At 50.8% G+C, this 17,360-nt stretch overlaps 1 long non-coding RNA gene across 1 annotated transcript in view; it reads left to right on the top strand.

Annotated features, from left to right (window-relative positions):
- The window catches only part of LOC107511037, a 32,140-nt gene extending 18,369 nt beyond the window's left edge, over positions 1–13,771 (top strand). Inside the window, exon 5 of the long non-coding RNA XR_004952164.1 lies at positions 13,309–13,771. This is a non-coding gene — a long non-coding RNA (uncharacterized LOC107511037). The remainder of the gene's footprint in view (positions 1–13,308) is intronic.
- The last annotated feature ends 3,589 nt before the right edge of the window (positions 13,772–17,360 follow it).

The raw sequence follows: 17,360 nt of genomic DNA, 5'->3' as shown, positions 1-17,360 counted from the left end.
GTGATTAAATTTCCTTTCCTGTATAATTTTTTGCTTGCTTAGTTTTCGTCGAGTAGCTGACCCGTCGTACCCCACCCTTCAACACCCCGCGAACCTCGCTTCGCTCTTTCTTCAGATGTCCGTTTGCCTTTCTCTCATGTTGGCTCCTTTTCCCCTCGATCCTTTGCCTCCCTTGTTTTCATGGAGAACATCCTTCAATAGTTTTCTCAGAAGGGTATACAAGAGGGACATTCTTAAGATCTTATGTACTTAGAATGTCTTAATTTTAATCTTTTCACTTATGGTCTGGCTAGATATAGAGGTTGAAATTCAATTTTCCTAAGATTTTGAAGTCATTTCTCTATTTTCCTCTAGCTGTTGAGAAGTTGACTATCATTTTATTCCTTGATGTTTGTATGTGACATTTTTTCCCCCCTCTGTGGATGTTTTAGCATCTTTTTTTGTAAATCCTTGCTGTTCTGAAATTTCAGAATGATGTTTCTCAGTATAGTTTATTTTATCATTTATCATGCTGGGAACTTTGAGGGATTTTAAAATCCGGAGACTCACGTCCTATGATCTCATGAAATTTTTTTGTATTATTTTTGTCACAGTTTTTATTTCACCGTTTTATCTGCTCTCATTGTCTGGAACTCCTGTAACTTGGGCTTTCATGTTAGGCCCCCTGAATTGATTCCCTGATTCCCTTTTAATCTTTTTCTCCCCTTTTGCCATCTCTCTGATTTTTTATTCGGGGAGGACATTTCAGGGGGATATACTTAACTTGACCTTCTACTCCTTTTTTTGAAAGGATCACTTGTTTCAGCAATAACTAAACATTTATTCTGAGAAATCTCTTGTTCGCTGGCTTTTGTGTGGTAAGGTGTCTCACAGGGACAGCACCTTGCCCCTCTTATCATTCAGAGGATACTAATTCTAATTCTTTGACGTTTTCTTCTGAGCGCTGCGTTATCTGTTTGCTGAGGTTTTTTTTGTTGTCTTTGTATGTTTTGGCCTCTTCGAGATTCTGGTGATTTCTGCCTCTTGGTTCCTATTTAAACCACAAGAAGCTGACCGGAGGCTCTGTGTACTGTGTTTATTTGTTCGTTTAAAAGATATAATTCACATCCTACAAAATGGATCCCTTTTGAGTGCACAATTCAGTTGCATTTAGTGTATTTACGAGGTTGTACAACCGTCATCACTAATTCCAGAACATTCTCATCGCCCCAAAGGGAAACGCTGCGCCCATTAGCAGTCACTCCCCACTCCGCCCTCCCTCAGCCTCTGGCCACTACTAATATACTCTTTTTCTCTATAGATTTGCCTATTCTGGATAGTGTGTATATAAATAGAGTCATGTAATACGTGACCTTTGCGTCTGGCTTCTTTCACTTAATATAATGTTGTCAAGGTTCCTCTATTACAGCATGACTCGGTGCTTCGATCCTTTTAATGGCTGGATAATAATAGTCCAGTTTATGGATGGACCAAGGTTTGTTTATCCATTCATCAGCTGATGGACTCTGTGTCCTCTTTAAAGAGAGTTTTAGAATCATTCCTCTTTTTATTCCCTGTTCAGCCTCTATCTCGTGTGAGAACTTGAGGCCACCTCTTCCTGAGTCTTTTGAGGGTTTTGTAGGACCAGTTGCGGGCCCCTCCACGCGACCCTGCAGGCCCGTGCGTCTGATTGCTTCCTCTCTGCCGGGCCATTTCCATTTCTCTAAAAACTCGTGGTTTTATACGTCGAGTTAAGGGTTCCGGTGTCTCCCGCGTTCACTGACGATGCATCTTTCGCCTTCTCCAAGAGGAAAATCTTCGTTCCGTCATCTCAAAACTGAAAGTCCGCTGACACCTTTCATTAAGTCGTACAACTTCGTGTAAAGTACGTGGATCAGAGGGTCAGTGCTAAAGGGACTCAGTCATTGCATGGATTCGTGCAACAAATACTGATCGATCACCTGCTGTATCTAGGGACCGTGCTGGGTTCTGCCCGGCAAGGAACTCCCACGTTAGGGAGAGATCTAGACAACTCCATGGTCTGCTGCAATCCTTGGTAGTAAGAAGACCTGTTAAAATAAAATTGTAAAAAAGAAAAAAAAAAAAAGCCGGGGGGTTGCATGCGCCCAGCGGGAGTGGAACAAAGCGTTACCTTTCCCCAAACGCTTCTGCGCATTCAAGAGCATCCCCACCGGGTTCAGAGATGAGAAGGCAGCCCTCCGTCTGCCCTTCCCGTCATCCCAAAATGTCTTCCCTTGGCTCGGGGAGAGCTCCTGAGAGGTTCCAGTGGTCCCAGCCCAGGCCCTGCACCCCGCCCCCGCAGCCTGTGGCACCCCCCACCCCACCCCCAGCCAGGTCCTTCACCGGATATGGTGGGAACGGGACGCACTGCCTGTGTTGAATGCTGTGGCGGAGCGCTCGGCCGCAGTCAGCCCTGCCCACGTGGTACCTGACCGTGTGGACCGAAACGCATTGTGTGCCCGGCCCTGTGTGCCCGGTTTGGTCACAGCGACTTGAGTGTGCTAGAAGAGGACAGTTACAGCACAGAAGCCTCTAGAACGGGAACCAGGACAAAGGCCTCAGCCCAGGAAAGCGTCGGTCGTCAGGGACAATGAATGCGGGGCTAGAAGCTAAGGAACTAACACACCTGCCCTTCTGCTTTTTCAATATTGTGCTTTTCATGTCTTTTCTCCTTATCCCACTTCCGTCAGCGTAAGATGAAAGGGGATCAATGCCACGTTAGTATTAGCCCAGGTCAGGGAAGTTGGGGGAGGGGGTCCAGCTGGATGTCCGAGACTCTCCTGGGCTTCTAGAAGCAAGGGTGCTGAGTGGTGCAGGAGCCTGGGCGGGTGGGGGTGTGGGGGTGCGGCTGGGAGCGCCGCAGAGGGCTGGGGGGCTGGCAGGGGCTCCTCAGCTCGGAAGCACTGCCAAGTGAGAGGCGTGGCTTCATTCTGTCCCTCTCCCAGGGCGGAAATAGAACTGAGGGAGGAAGTATGTTGTGCGAGCTGGATTTAGCCAAATCTATTAGGAAGATATTTCTAATCGGGCACGTGTTAATGAAAGGAGCGAACTGCCTCATGAAGCAGGAAAGGCTCCTTGTCAGTTTAAGGGGAGACTGGACGCTGTTATAGGGATGTTGGCCCATGTCACTTTGGCCCTTCCAAGTCTAGACTCTGTAATCTCAATAATAATTAAATAACAGCAAATATCTACTGAGTGCAGGCTACATGCTGCTTTACCTGTATTAACTTATTTAATTCTCATAGCGACCCTCTGAGGTAGAGATTAATTATTATTATTTTTTATTTTTATTTTTATTATTAGCCCATTTTGCAGATGCAGAGCCTGAGGTTCAGAGAGGCTGCTGGGTTTTTGTTTTTGTTCGTTTCCCCCTGTAAGCGGTCTGGCAGAGCGAGAGGCACTGTATGTATCGCAGTGGTTGAGACTTGGAGCTCCAAGGGGCTTGGAGCCCAGAGTCTGTCGCAGTGTTCCAGCTGAGTGGCCTTGGGCGAGTCCCTTCCTGTCTCGAGCTTGCTTTCTCACCTGGGAAACAGGCTCAATGATAGCGCCTCCCTTCTCGGTACCTAGCCACACACAGACGTCCGCTAAAACCCCGCCCGACCCAAATCACGCCTCGTGAGAAATCCTTACTTTTAGCATTTGCAGATGGGCCAACACCCTTTTCACAGGCGTTGCTCACGTGAGTTCCAGGGATGTGCGGTTTGAATCGAGCTGTTTGACCTTGGAGCTTTCACGTGTTGGCGGGGACTCAGGCTTTGTGTGACCTCTCACCCATTGATGCCGAGAGGCAAGAAACCCAGAAAGAAGGCACGGCTGGAAAGCAAAGGGTGGCAACGGGACCCCCAAGCATCTCCGAGGACCCTCCCCGGCCCTCCCGCCAACCAAATACTTCGCTTTAATACCGGCAGCAAAAGCGGCCAGAACCTGCTGCCACATAGATGTCATTCACGTCGTGATTAGGACGAAGACAAGGGTCTCTGGAGGAGCTTTGTGCGACCCGTGTGGTGTTTCAGGCCAAGCCCACGTCCAGCCGCGGTGGGGCCCCGCCCAGTGTGTTCTGTTGCGGGGCAGAAGGAGCACAGGCTTCGGGAAGGACTCGCCTGGGTTCGAATCCTGGCTCGGCCATTATCGAGCCTCACGACTTCAGGCAAATGATATCTCACAGCCTCCAGTTCCCATCTGTAAAGGTGGAAAGTAATTCCCACTATCTCATGAGGTTGCTGAGTGCGTCAAGTGAGAGAATGTACAGAAAGGGCCCAGCGTAATGCCCGGCACCTAATAAATGGCAAATTATCATTTTTATGACACTAGCATTAGATACACCAGGTCTGCTCAAATAAAACTCCTATCAACAGTCCCAGATAGTAAGAGGAAATAAACGACGTGAATGAAAAACAGCATATTTGAAAAAAATAAGTCACAGTCCTGTTACACAGCCAATCGGTTTTTATTTTTAGAGGGTGGCAATAAAAATATAGAACATATTTGTATTCTTTCTTCCGCTTACGTAATTGTCCCAACTTGCTGTATACTCTTCATTAGAATTCCAACTGTTTGTTCAAGTGGATGTGTGGCAATTTACTCAGCTATCATAGCTAAGTAAATAATTGTCACTATTTTATTATTCATAGTTAAGTTTGGGGAGATGCACCTACCTCCCCAGGCCCTGCCTTACGTTTTGCCTCCGTATCTTCTGAAATCCGTTTCTATTTTCAGCTGATACCTCTTGCGGGGTTAGAATGTTTCATTCTTCTATTCCGTGGTAGGAAGCAGCATGTCTTTTTGTCTCTAGAATTGATCTCTGAGCATTTATAGCAGCCTGGAGAATTGCGGAGAGAGGGTCGGTCCCGCCTGGCAGGTTGAAATCTGAAGCTCAATGTTGCCTCCTAGTGAGAACACGGGGAACTGCAGGCGTGGGAGCAGGGTCTGTGCCGCGGCTGGGGGCGCTTTGGTGTCAGGCGCTGGGTTGACGGAGGATCCGGAAGTCCTCTCCGTCTTGAGACGCTGATCTGGTTTGGGGATGGACCTGAGGCATTTGGATGACAACCAACCAGTCTGCAGACTTTCTGGACCCAGTTTTTATTTCGTTCGGTTTCGTGGTTGATATCCTTTCTAGAAGGAGGGGGAGAGGATGGTGGCGGTAATGAGAATAGTCACCATCAGCTAAACGCTCACTATATGCCAATCTTTTCGTTAGTTGGTTTTATGGACGGTGACACCGAATTTTATGACGATGCTCTTAAGACTGCTGTTTTGCAAACGAGAAAATTGAGGCTCAGAAAGGTCAAGCCATTTGCCCAAAGTCACCCAGCTGGCAGATGCCGGAGCCAGGTTCAAAGCCGAGTCTGTTAACCCGAGCCGTTGACCCGAGCCCCGGTCAGACGGGCAAATCCCCAGCTCATACCAGTCGTTTTCAAGCTCCCCAGCCCTGCTGTTCGCCCAGAGCTGGGCGTATGGGAAGCTCCATGGCCTATGTCAGCCATCCAGGGGGCTTCACATCCGGGAATGAAGCACCCCACCCTCAGCACCCCGAGGACCTGTCCTAGTTCCTCAAATGAGGCCTCAGAGAACCAAACAGCGCTGGCTTCCCAGGACCTCAGCGTGTCCCTAAAGTGCTCCAGGGTGGAGTGGGCCAGCCTGCCCTGGAGAGGGAGCAAGCAGCCAGCCTGCCCGCTGGCCCGGGGGTCTCAGGAGGCAGCACCAGCCGCAAGCTCTGAACTGTCTCCCTCCTTCCTTAATTATGTTAAAAAAAAAAACATAAGAAATTTAAAAAAGAAAGAAAGAAAACAAACAAAAAACATTCACGAATCCCAATTTCCAGATAGCCCCCGTAAATTAAGAAGACTTAATATATTACAGTGGCAAAAAAAAAGTAATTCAAACAGCACGGAAAAGCAGAAAAGACAGTAAAAGCCACGCTTCTAAAGGCAGCCTGAAAACAGCTGCTTGGGTTTCTCTCGCGAATTTTCTTTTGCGTAGACCAGCAGACAAATAACGCATATAATTAATTACACGCATTTAAAATGTACGCAGATGGGCTCGCACTCCACGCACAGCCACACTTTGCTTTTTCTCATTCCATGTAATTCGGGGAGGGACCCGCCCCATGGTCAGGGGCTCTTTCCAAAGGGCGGCGCAGGCTGAGCCGGGTCTGCCGGGATTGCTTTCAGCTGCCCCCTAACGGCGACACTGATATTTTGGTGGTTCCATAGTTTTCTTAAGCCATGGTCCCCCGACCCCCAACAGCTGGCGCAGGAATGAACCCGCAGCGAGCGCAGAGGCAGGGCACCTGGCGGAACTTGCTCACCTGGAACTAGCTCACCTGGCTGGGGCCTTCTGACCCAGCTCCCCCTCCTGGGGTGAGCGGATGCCCAGAGATGCCGAACTGCTGCCCCCTTGTGGCCTGGTGAGGAGTAGCCTCTGGCTAACGCAGTGCGTCTCAGGGACCCAGAATCCCACCCAAATCCTCCCCACGGACCTCTCTCTGCTCATTAGCAGGTTCTTGGTGGAAGCGAGGGAGGAGAATCTGTGGTCCTCACCCCGAGGACTCTCCCACGCCTGTGGCTGAATCCAGCACCCAGCCTTGGTGCGGTAGCTCGCTGTTTCTGTGTGTTTTGGGAATGTTTGGCAGCGAGTGGGTGCCCGCTGTGTGCCTACCTTGGGTGCTAACAGGCAGTCCCCACCACTCCTTGTCTCCCACCCCCTACCTGATCGGCTTCTTTCGTCCAGTGACATGGAAGAGTCCTTAATGGCATGGACTTGAGCCAGAGTGTCTGGGTTTGAACTTTACCTCCTCGCTCTGTGACTTGGACAAGTTAGCTGTTTGCTCCCTTCGTTTACCTATCATTGAGATTGCTTTCTGGCTGTAGGTACTTGCATTTTTTTTTTTGATTGCTGCTTTCCCCTTAGCATAAAAAAAAAAAATGCTTTTCCTTCTTAAACTACCAAACTCTGTTCCATCTGCCCTGATAAATAGATAGAAGAGTTTGCGGAGGGGTCATGAACTTGCCCGAGATGTTGGTCAAACCGAGGCCAGCACAGAAAGGATCCCACTATGACCCTGAATTGTATCCCACCAGGGCTGTGGTTTGGGGGCTGCTGCTCTGACTTGGGGAACCACTGAGCAGGCTGTCACTCAGCATCCCCAACACCCCGGCCTGTCCTTCTGCTCAGCACCAGACACCTTCAGACCCTGGAGTCGGGAGGCAACCAAAACAAAGGCGTTTATCTCGTCCGGGCTGCCCTGCTGCTCAGCTGGGCTGCTCAGGGCTGCTCTGGACAGCGTAAAAAGTCAGGCGCAGATGACAGAGGCAGAATTTAGAGCCCTTTTGGATGGCAGCTGGGATTCGAGCTGTCAGCCGGAGGCAAGTCAACGCGGCCGGGCCTGTGGCGACGCTGGTGTGTGCGAGAGGCCAGTGGTGACGCTGTGCAGGGCTCACGTCTCCCCTGCCCTTTCTTCTATTTATAATTTCCCGTGATAATAGGACCCATTCATCCCGCCTGCAGGCCACTAATTGCTCCGGAGCAGGGGGATGACAGCCTAATTATTAACTTCACAAAAATTAAAGTTGGCCCATGTCAACAAAGTCCATTCGCTGTCATCCAGATGCAATTCATTGCCCTTCCATGTGGCAAAGGGCAGTGAGGAAAAGAAAAAAAAAAAAAAAAAAAAAGGACAACCCTGGCCTGGTTCCAGCTCGAAAGACTTTTATTTTCTGGCCTCAAATTATCTTTGGGAGGTTCTGCTTCGAGGAGACAGAATGCCTCTTTCCTCTTGGCTGTAAACTGCAGTCAGCTCGTCACTGTTCCTCTGGGAGGAGGTGACATTTTGGTCCCTGGATATACGGGATCAGAAAGTTAGAAGGGACCTTATGGAGATTAAAACCTGGCAAGTCATGGGGCCAATTTGGCCTACAGATATGTTTTGTTTGGCTAGCAGAGTGTTTAAAAAACTACTTTAATAATTTGAGGTGAAATTCACATTACATAAAATTAACCATTCTAAAGTGTACAGTTCGGTGGCGTTTAGTACGTTCACAGCATTGTGCAAGCATCACCACTCTCTGGTTAAACATTTTTATCACCCCAGAAGGAAACTCCAGTTGCACCCTGTTCCCCCGCCCCCAACTCCCACCCCAGGCCCTGGCAACCACCAATCCGCGTTTGCCTGTTCTAGGTATTTTGTATAAATAGAATCATGCACTGGGTGGCCTTTGAGGACTGACTTCTTTCACTCTGCATAGATTTCAGAGTTCATCCATGCTCCATCACGCCTCAGTACTTCATTTCTTTTTAAGGCTGAATAATTTTAGAAAGCTTTCGAGTCCGTTTGTCATAGCCTTATTGAATATAATCCACGTACCACCCAATTCCCCTACTGAAGCGGACAATTCAGTGGCTTTCACAAGGCACAGAGCTGGACAACTATCACCACAGTTAAATTAGTTTTGACATTGAAAAATCGGGAGGTTTCCCGAAATGCCTTAAGAAAAGTGGAAGACCTGGTAACCCTGGAGCAGCATCGTAACACGACACGGCAGCGGTCCCCAGCCTTTTTGGCACCAGGGACCGTGCTCCTATGAGAATCTAAGGCCTGAGGATCTGAGGTGGAGCTGAGGTGGCGATGCTGGTGCTGGGGAGCGGCTGCAGATACAGACGAAGCTTCGCTCACTTGCCCGCCGCTCACCACCTGCTGTGCGGGCCGGTTCCTAACAGGCCATGGACTGATACTGGTCTGTGGCCTGGGGGCTGGGGACATCTTCTCTACATAGACGTGGTGGCTCTTTGATGGCACCACTTCCTGCCTGCCAAACTGGCCATGTCATTCATTTGCCAACCGCCTGGCCCTGGTGGCATGGAAGTGTGTGCGCCTGGACCTTCATCCAACACCCTAGTGGACAGATGAAGAAACTGAGACCCCCCAGCAGCGGGCTCCAGGCCATGGGGGACGGGCTGCAAGTCGACTGACCACGTGCCTTCCACCTGCCAGCCCTTAGCTCCTCCCACCCCCGCGTGGCTCTTTGCGCTGGTGCCGGTGCGAAGGGAATCATCGAAATCTGTCTCAAGGCATGTGTGACCCTATCTCTGTGACAGGATTTGCGCTACGATGTTTGATTACTGTTCATGTTCTGCCATTTCTTCCTTACTCTGGTAACTGTACCCCAAGTCTGCTCTGGGGAAACACCTCCAAACAGTCACAGGGTTTGGGTCGGGCAGGCCCTGACTCCCCTTCCCAGGGGAATGCTGCGGCTTCTCAGGTCCAACCATCAGATTCTTGTGCGGCGTTTGGATTAGAGCTGAGGAACTTCGGTTGGGGGGTCCTGGGAGAAAGAAGCGCTCTCCCTGTTGCGAGGGCTCCCGAGACCTGAGACGAGATGGTGAGGCATGAGCTGAGGGCCATCCTGCCACCGCTGGGAAGAGCCCATCTGAGGCTGGTGCTGGGACAGGGTAGCAGCAGAACTGAGGGGCGGAGAAAAGCAGAGCTCTAACACCACCATGAGAGCGCCCTGATGCAGCCGTGCCTGAAACCCGCGTCTTTGCGGTTTTCAGTATTGTAGCAATCCATCTTATCTATTTCCCCCCTTCAACTGGATTGAGTTGGGTTTCTGTCACTGGCATTGAATGGCCCAGTCCTAAGTCTATAAAATGCTGTTGCTCAAAGAACATTTATTGGGCGCTTACCCCATACTGGTGTTTTCTCGCGCGTGGTCTCGCACAGCGATGCTGCGAGGTGGTAGCTGTGATGCTTTCTCGTTGATGGAGGATGGGATGGGGCGGGGCAGGGCGGTGACCTGTGCGGGGACACCCAGGCTCTGGCTAGAGGCCCTGGGCTTCCAAGCTTAAGTTCAGCGCTTGTTCCTATACCGCAGCGCCTCGCAGGAAATGTTTTCCGTTCTCCAGAAAGCGTAAGCATGCCTTCCGCCTCCCCTCCACGGTAAAGGTATTCCAGCATAATTACGGCCAAGTTAGAATATGTAGAAAAGTACAGTAAAGATCCCACTCACTCATAACCTCATTTAACATTTAACATACTTCAGACTTTTAGTGTAATTTTGTCACATATGAAGTTTATGTAAAAAGAATTTAAAAATCACCCAGTGTGTACAATTTTCGCGTCTACATTTGTCATCTGAAACGATCTCATGTGCATGAGGACCATTCTCACCGTACCTCCTCCCGAGTTGGAGGATAGAGGCAGCTTGCTGAGGCTTTGGGGTAACGGGGCTGATCCCCACCACTGGCCGATTTAGAGCTTCGTGTGGCATCTCTGCAGTTGGGGGGTTCCCTTCCCCGCCTGGGGCCTGGGAGGCCAGCCGTGCTCCATCAAACGGCAGGATTCCCCTGGCTCGTATTGGACTGTCCCCTGCAGCCACAGGAGACCTCCTGGTGATGAAGGGGAGGCTTCTGTGTCTGCTTTCAACACAGGCGGAGAGGGTTGTAGCGAATTTGCACAGATGTGAGTGCCGTGGGGAGGTGGAGCGGGCTGTGCTGGAAGCACCGGTTTTGCCGAAGGATGGCGTGACATTCAGATTATCTCCTGACCTGTGAGGCCACCGAAGCTTCCTCCTTTTGCGAGTTAGCGCGAAAGCACGCTGTACTCCTCAGAGCCACCAGGTGGCGCTATGGACTAGGAAACGAATTCACAGTTCGGGATTGGGAGGGAGAAATGAAGCCAGAGCAAAGATGAGGTCCTCAGAGAAAGCAGGAAAGCAAGCCGAAGTGTCTAGCCACCAAGGGTGCACCATTCAGGGCGAGGAGGGAAGGCAAGATCCCAGACAGAAGCGGGAACACACCGAGGATGAAAGATACAGCAAGAGCGAGTCGGTTAAGATGTTGTCATTGAGAGGCAGCTTGGCCTAGAGGGAATTCCTGTGGGTTCCGGGGTCACACAGACTGGGTGGGTGGCCCCATGAGATTATAATGTTGCTGAAAGGTCCCGATGTCATAAGGTCATAGTGTAAAGGGTGCAGAGATCACCAAGGCTGTGGTTGAGAGAGCAAGCACTTTGCCCGGGTGTGGGTGAAGGGGACCCTGAGGTGCCCCAGAGGCTGTCCCTGAGGAAGCCACTAACGAATTGTTGGAAATGGAACAGGAGCGCATGGCTGAAGAAGAGGCTAGGGGAGAAGAAACTGCAGGAGAAGAAAAAGAAGAATCCCCGAGAATGATCACAGGGAAGGGTTTGGCGGAAGCGTTTGCAGACCTCGACAAGCTCCTGAAAAAGTTTGCAAACACGGACTGCAGCACAGAGAGGTTTTCAGTAACAGAGAGAGGAATGCTCTCGGTGCGGTGTCTGCTTACAGGCAAATCTAGGAGGAGCAGAGAAACGAACCAAGGAGATCACCACGGACATGTTTCTGAAAAGAGAGAAGCCTCTGGCAGGCCCTTCAGGGGGTGCTTCAGAAGAAGCCATTGTCATCCCCCGAGATGACAGCTCCATGGGCGTTATTGCCCCGTTGACCTTCCAGTCACACAGGATGTGCAGGTGGGAGACGGTGACGTTGGTGACGAGACCCCATGCAGCCCAGGCCTATGTGTCTTAGTTTTTAATGACAAAGTTTAAAAAGTAAAAAAATTAAATAAAGAAAATTAAACAGAAAAAATCTTATAGGATAAAGATATAAAGAAAAAAAATATTTCGTACAGCTGTACAACGTGTTTGTGTTTTAAGCTAGATGTTTTTACACAAAAGTCAAAAAAATGAAAAAAAGCTTATAAAAAAAGTTCTAGTAAGCTAAGCTAAAGTTAACTTATTGTTGAAGAAAGAAAAATGTAATAACTCTAGCGTGGCCTACGTGTCCAGTGCGTAGGAAGCCTACGGCAGGTGCGATCGTGTCCCAGGCCTTCACGGCCAGTCACCACGTGCTCGCTGACACTCCCAGAGCAGCTTCCGGCACCCCCCCCCCCCACCTGGTGCCATGCACGGCAAGTGCCCCGTGCAGGTGTACCACTGTTTCCTTTACATTGTATTTTTCACTGTACCTTTTCTATGTTTAGATACACAAGTACTTGCCACTGCGGCCACTGTGCTACAAATGCCTACAGTGTTCAGTACCGTGGTGTACAGGCCTGTACCCTGGGACACCAGGCTGCACCTTGCAGCCTGGGTGTGTGGCAGGCTCTACCTTCTAGGTTTGTGCGTGGAGGTTGCTAGTTACACAGCTAATGAGACCTGGAGCTAGTGTTGAACCCAGCCAGGGTGGCTCCGAAACACAAGTGCCGAACTTGGCTGTACCGGCCCCTCCCAGCCTGCTGCCCTTGCCCTGTCAATCAAGAATTCCGACTCAGAAGAGCTAGAGGTCTAAGAGTCACCCCTGCGTCCCCACGCTGGATGTCCTTGCTCTGAGGGGCCCCCTGGTTGGCGGGGAGCAGCTGGATCCCTGAGGCTTCCCCAGGCTCGTGGCCCATCCAGCTGTCCCTGACACTTCCTGCCCCCCGACCCCTGCTCTTTCCTCCTGGAGACGCTCCTCCCTGGACCCCCACTGCATTTGGGCCGTGATTGCTGGTATCATCACGTGGCCCTTTCCAGGAACAGCGGGTGGGGTTATCCTGATGTTTTTCTGAATTCAGAAGATCTCTCCAGTTTTGTGGAATGTGGGGTCGGCATTGCCTCGGCCTGGAGCTGCCCAAGCTGAGTTGTCCTGTCCTCTGGAGATTGGTCGGACTTCGCGGGTCACTTCTCTGTTCCCTGCCTTCGCTCCCCGCTCCTGGCACACCTGGCAGTCCCAACCCCGTTCCCATCCTGACGCTTCCAAACCCAGGAGATGCATTCTTAGAAGCTCTGTGTTTGGTTTTCCCCTGGCCCTTTTCCCGGCCCCCAGTTTTTGATAGCTCGTGATATCTCGCAAAGTCTCAGGTAGAAACTCAGGCTCCAGGGCCAGCCCCTCAGAATCCAACCTCCAGGGCACCTGGCACACCCAGTCCCTCTCCCAGTGCACCCCTGCAAGGTGGAGCACGGTGGAGGTGGGGGGTGGGGTGGGGCCAGTGAGGCCCTGCTGCCCAGCCCTCCCTCCCCCGCCCTCCATCTCTTTAGCCTAATGCTTATCAGGACACTGAGTACTGCAAAGGCAAACTAAAGTGAGAAACAAAATAAATAGGAAAACGAATAGTAGCTACTATTTATTGTGTGCTCTGTGCGAAGTACTTCATATAAATTATCTTGCTTGATCCCCATAGCAGCCATCTGCAGTAAGTGTTGTGACCTCATCGACAGACGAGGAAATCGAGGTTCACAGTGGTACCCCGACTCACCCAAGTCCCCACAGCTGGGCAGTGGCAGTGTATTCTAACGAGTCCTTTTTTCGTCTCCAGCCCAGGTCTTTCTCCCGGAGTTCCAGACCTTTGCATGAGGATCCGTACGAGGCTCCGTTCTGAGCAATCGGTGTATTCCTTCTCCCTGGCCACCGCCACTGTGGCACAAACTGGGTCAGCGAGCACCTTGGGGAGGATAAGCTCTTTCTTCCTCTGTGGTTGCCGGTAGGAAGGAGGCCGTAAGCCTCTACCCCAGGAACGACACGCAGCATCTTAGACTGAAGCCGGCATGGAGGGAGGCGGGGCCGGGAGATGGAGAGGAGGTGACTGAGTCCTTGTGGTGCCGTGTGAGCCCGGATCCAACTCTGCCTGAACCTGGGTTCTCAGACAATTTTCGTCGAGTGAGCCAGTAAATCCCCCCTGTCGTGGGCTCATGCCAGCTTGAAATGGGCCTCCCTGTCGCTGCCACTGGCAAACCAAATCGTCTAATACAATTGCTAGGACTCGCCCTAACTCCCATGGCAGTGACTTGGTTAGCTTTGTCCAAATTTTGAAACACCTTTTACATAAGGCCTTTCGGTTCGTCTCACCCCCAAGTGGTGAGTTGCTGTATGCAACCAGCCTAGTGCATAGAAGGTACTTCACTCTGTTATTTTTCTTTGAATTTTCTTTTTTTTTTCAATAAATAACGTTTGAATTCTATACAAACAGCCAGCAACCAATGTAGTCGTATATTTTGTTCTCTTCAGCCCCCTCCCAAACTGTGCAAACTCTTTGTTGCTCTGCTCCTTGTGGCCTTTGTAAATACGTGTAACACTCTCAGTGGTAGATGGTGAGTCCTCAGAGGTCCCTTTACTCGGGTCCTCCCAGGTATATATAGGAGGCCAGGCCCCAGCGTTTTGGGACACTTTGGCCTGTTCTGCGTCTGCCCATCTGCCAACTTCCGATCACCTCTGAATGGGGACTGTAAGCCTACAGCTGGGGGTTCAGCCCCCCTACATTTCTGCTTTATCCAGGGCCCAGTTTAGACAGATGACTGAAGATCCAAGCTTGGCCAGACAGCAGTTCATTCTCCTAAGATGGGTTTGGGAGTCTAGAAAGTTCTCAACAGAAAGCGCTGCTTGGTTTTGGACTGCTGACCTGTAAGCCCTTGCATAGCGCGTCTGCTCCACGTAATTCCTCCCGTTGCGTTAGCTGGCCTCTTACCTTCCCACTGCTGCTGGAGCTCTGGGGGAGGGTGTAATGCTTTTCAGGACCCCTGCTCCCCAGGCCGTAGTGCAACGAGTGAACTCCTGACCCCCGGGCTGTGGCAGGAAGTGTGACGTATGGACTCAGGCTGGATCCTGAGGTCCATGGGGGAAAGGCAGACAAGCCAGATTAAATTCTTCCATCCAGGAGGTTAAAATATGTAAGGGAATGGTAGAGCTGAGTCTGCCGATGTGCCTCCCCGAGGACGTGGTCTTTCTGGAACAACGTGTGAACATCTGTGTGCCTGCGGCTGGGAAGGCTTAGGAGAGGAGGATTTGGTGGCCCCCAGAGGCCGCAGGTGTGGGCGCTGGGCCTCCAGGTCACGGTTGGACACCTGAAGGCCTCCTGCAGGGCTGGGAGATTTCATGGCTGGGAGTCGTGGCCAGGGCAGGTGGTGTGCAGCAAGGAGGGGGTGCAGAGCTATCCTTGCTCTGGGAGCCCCAAGCTCTCCTTCAATGAACCCTCTCTTCATTTCAGGAATCTCCTGTGGGGAGGCAGGGAGCTTGGTACCTTGGTATCTTAGTATAAGGGCCTCGAAGGGAGGGTGCATCATCAGAAAAGTGGGCCCCAGATTCAAGAACAGTTGGTATGAAGTATGCCCAGCCTCCCGCCACCCCTCTGCCAAGTGCTCCTTGTGCTCTGCAGATTTTTCTGCCCAGTGTCCATTCCCCTTTCCTCTTTGGCAATAGCATCTTGCTTTTCCTTTAGAGAAATCTTAGACCAGTGATTAGGGTAAGGCTGGCCTCAGCTCCCTGGTTCTAGGAGTGGGCCTGTGACCGAGTCTGGCCAATCAGAGCACCATACCCTGACTCAGCCTGGCCAATGAGAACACCCACCCTGACTCAGACTGGCCAGTCAGAGTACCATACCCTGACTCAGACTGGCCAATTAGAGAACTATACCCAAACTCAGCCTGGCCAATCAGAGTACCACTTCCTGACTCAGACTGGCCAATCAGAGTGCCATACCCTGACTCAGACCTGGCCAAACAGAGCACTGTACCTTACTGGCTACAAGGGTAAGCTTGTGTCCCAAGCTAGATCAAGGAGACATGTATTAGTGAGGACAGGTCGGGTTACGCTCCAGTGACAAATCAACCCCCAGAATGTTTTTACAACAAAAGTTTTCTTTCGATCTCCCTGATCTGTTGGAAAAGAGAAATGCTCACTTCCTGGTGGGGTTACAAAGCTGTAGGATCTAAATCCAGGACATCACCTGGTGGGAGCCTACCTTGAAATGGAGCTGTCACAGAGAAAGCAGCATGGAGAGAGGCAGCTTCCTGATAATATAATTTGAGACCCCGAATCCAGCCTACATCCCATTGCTTGAGCCAATACAGTGCCCTGGATTTTTTCTTTTTCATCCTTTCTCCCCTCCCTCCCTTCCTTTTTTTCTTTTCTTTTCTTTTCTTTTTTTTTTTTTTTTGGCTTAAGCTACTTTGAATTAGGTTGCTATTGCTTGAAACCAAAACAATTCTAATGTATAAGCCCTAAGTCTCTTTCTCCTAGTAGCTGGTTCAAAGCTCACTTCCTCCAAGCGTCCGTCCCAGGTTGATGCTACCTCTCTCTGATTCACTTATTTTTTTCAATGCTCCCTCAGGATACATGAATGTTTTTGCGTGGCGTCGATTCGTGCTTATTTGTATATTGTCATTTTTTCATACGGTTCTTTTAAAAAATCTCCTTAACTAGATTATTTTCAAGTCAAGTAAAAAAATAAAAAAGATTTATTGAGCTCTTCTGAGTACACGGCATTGTGCTGGGTGCTGGGTGGAGTGAGAATAAGTCATTTTAAAAATAACAACAGGAGATTTGAATTGGGTCAGAGAAAAACTCACACTTCAAGAAGTCCCATTCGAGCCGGGGGAGTCCAGAAAGAGATCATGGGTGAGCAAGGCTTTGTCTTGGGTGTTATCATAGGGTCCCAGGGCTAATTCAAAGGTCACCTTTAATAATCTGGGAGGACGGGGCGGGGTGGCCTAGTACATGATGCTTTCTGAATTGCTTCTGTGGCGCCCCGTCCTGAGGTCCCCAAACTTTCAAAGCTGCCTCAACTGCAGACTCTGGCGTCAGTTCCGTGATGGGTCAGGGAGTATGCAAAGTTCCTCTGAGGTCTCTCTGGCTGAGTCAGCATTACATCACCTCACTCCGACCTAGATCTCAGCAGGCCTGTCTACTGTCTTGCTTCCTGATGGCCAAGCTTTGACTGAGCTCTACCTGGACCCTTTACCTGAGAGCAGATTCTTTCTGGGGGCGGGGTTCCACCTTGACCTGAGTCTTTGCAGGTGCCGGGCCCTGTCTCTTAGCCCTGGGCTGGGTCTCTCCTGTTGGCCTCCACACGCTCTGCCCTGCCCTCCACTTAATTTCTGTCTGCCTGGCTCTCCTTGACCCGCCCGCCACTTTCCTGTTGGGCTGTCTGGGCTCTGGGCTTTGGCTGGTCCCCATGAGCTCACTGCATCCAGACAGACCTGGCTTGGATAAATTCTGGGGGCAGTAAGCTCCCTCTGCCAAATTACTTCCATCTCCCCGAGAGCCATTTGCTTCTCCCCTGAGATCCGGGTGCAGGGAGAAGAGGTGACTGCCCCAACGTCACTCGGAGCGTCTGCAGTTTTATCCAGAAATGTTGGTGAAGCACTTTGAGACCCTCGGATGGGAGGCAGCAAAGAAAAATCATGAGAGCAGTGCAGAATGACTTTCCCTCTGGCTTCAGAGGACTTGGACAGGGACCGCTTGGAATTCTATATGCCTGGGCTCGTAGTCCAGGCTCGACAAAAGCTCTTTCAGGACGGAAATAACTCTGCAGTGCCCAGCTCGGCCGCCCAGCTCCAGTACCAGGAGCACTTTGTCTGCAAACTGCTGTGCTGG

Source organism: Rousettus aegyptiacus, unplaced genomic scaffold, assembly GCF_014176215.1.
Source record: "Rousettus aegyptiacus isolate mRouAeg1 unplaced genomic scaffold, mRouAeg1.p scaffold_m13_p_7, whole genome shotgun sequence".
NCBI classification, from domain to species: domain Eukaryota; kingdom Metazoa; phylum Chordata; class Mammalia; order Chiroptera; family Pteropodidae; genus Rousettus; species Rousettus aegyptiacus.
This window is presented reverse-complemented; position numbering and strand designations above follow the sequence as displayed.